This window comes from Egretta garzetta, unplaced genomic scaffold, assembly GCF_000687185.1.
Source record: "Egretta garzetta isolate BGI_Z169 unplaced genomic scaffold, ASM68718v1 scaffold311, whole genome shotgun sequence".
Taxonomy (NCBI): domain Eukaryota; kingdom Metazoa; phylum Chordata; class Aves; order Pelecaniformes; family Ardeidae; genus Egretta; species Egretta garzetta.
In genome coordinates this window covers 32,465-34,505 of record NW_009258678.1, presented here as the reverse complement: position 1 = coordinate 34,505, position 2,041 = coordinate 32,465, and positions in this window count along the sequence as shown.

Genomic DNA, 2,041 nt, shown 5'->3' with positions numbered 1-2,041 from the left:
GCGGGGCGGGCTGGGCCGCCTGGCAAAGCTCTCCCAAGCGACAGCATCCTCGCTTGGCAGCTCGGGGTTAAGAAATCCATTTTCCAGGGGTTCCCGCTTCACGTAAAGCAGAGAACCACAGCCTGGCAAGGGTTGGAAGGGACCTCGGGAGATCACCCAGTCCCACCCCCCTGCTCAAGCAGGTTCTCCTAGGGCACGTTACCCAGGACTTCATCCAGGCGGGCTTTGAATATCTCCAGAGAAGGAGACTCCACAGCCCCCCTGGGCAGCCTGGGCCAGGGCTCCGTCACCCTCAGAGTAAAGAAGTTTTTCCTCATATTCAACTGAAACCTCTTACGAGAGCGGCGAGCCGATACGCGGCTGGGCTCCCGCGTGCGCTGGAATACCCTCGTTGTGGGAGATGAGGCTGTAGGCTCCATGCAGAAGTCGTTACTGCTTTTGGTGTAAATCAAAACTCCCGACCAAATTAGTGGCGTGTAACATTTTAGCTTAAGTAAACATTTTTTTTCTGGATGAGAGGTCAAGCTATTTATATCTTGTATGCGTTTTTTTCTCAGCAACAACCATTTAGGAAGGTCTGAAAGGCTGGAAGGGATTTACGGGGATCATTTTTCATATGGAGCCTGCACAAACTGATGCACAGACAAAGGAAGGGCCAATGATGGGAAAGCAAAGAAAGAGCATCCTTAGGGGACTTGATATCAAAGCACGGAACGAAATGGAACGTGAGATCCGGGACAGGTTACACAGAGCCATCCAGACTCCGAGGTGGCCTTCTGTACGAGGGAGAGAGGCAGAAAGGTGGGTAGGTATAGAGTCCACGCGAGTGCTAGAGGGGTTAAGCACCGACAGGCCTGACGCTGGCGTTCTCTGCCCATCTAAGCTCCATCACAGGACTCAATCTGCAAAATAAAACCAGGGTTGGACCCACAGAGTTTCAACCCATCCTATACGGTTTCAGTCCCAAACCCCACACTTCATACCAAAATCCATGTTCCAAACAAGTGGTCTATGCCTTCCCAGGAGGAAAAGGCAGTAGACTCTCAGGAATGGTTATGCCCAGTAGAGAAATTAATTAAGACGCCAGCAGGACTTTTTTTGTTTTTAAAGCAAGAAGGTATATTTATCTCAACAAAGCCACACTTTCATAAAATGGGTTTTCTCCTTCGTCTCATCATGCCCAGGCCTTTTCCTGACCCCTTCTGGTCCCAGAAGAGCAATGAGCTCTGCATGAGAAGTGTGACTTGCCAAGGAAAAAACTATTTCACTTTTTTGGTTGTGAATTTCAAAGTCATCCCATTTCCCTGTTACTGGGCTGACTTCACCTCCAAGTCTTTTTAATTCGCTCTTCACAAGCCTAGCCTTTGACAAGCAAGTACCAGCCCTTGAGCTGCCATCCTGAGAATGAATCTTTCAGCAGGGAATCCATCCTGCACCTTCCTGGAAAGTAGTCAATGCTCTGAAAACTGAAATAACCCCTTTGGAAACCATCGACACCTTCCTAGACATGCTTGTCTTGCCAAGGACCTAACCATTCCCCAGAAGTACAAGAAGATGCAAGCTGCCGGAGATTCCCCGGAACCTGTCTCCGTGTCCGTGCCAGTCCACAGCAAGAGATGCGTTACTGTAATTCCAGTTCTAATGAGATGTGATGCATGAGGTGTCCATCTGGGTCATGGTGGGGCTTGGGAGATTCCCAACACTGGGACCCTTCTTTGCAGAGGGACATGGTGGAGGCTTCATCTCAAGTTGGATTACATGAGAAAGGGCTCACAGATCATACTGGCAAAAGGAATAGACATCAGGAAAAATTTTTTCACAGAAAGGGTGGGCAAGCATTGGAACAGGCTGCCCAGGGAAGGGGTCAAGTCCCCATCCCTGGAGGTATTTAAAAGCCGGGCAGACAAGGTGCTTAGGGACAGGGTTTAGTGGTGGGATGGCAGGGTTAGGGTAACGGTTGGGCTTGGTCATCTTAAAGGTCTTTTCCCACCTAAACGATTCTATGATTCTATAATTACAAATTGCTACAACCAACTGGTTT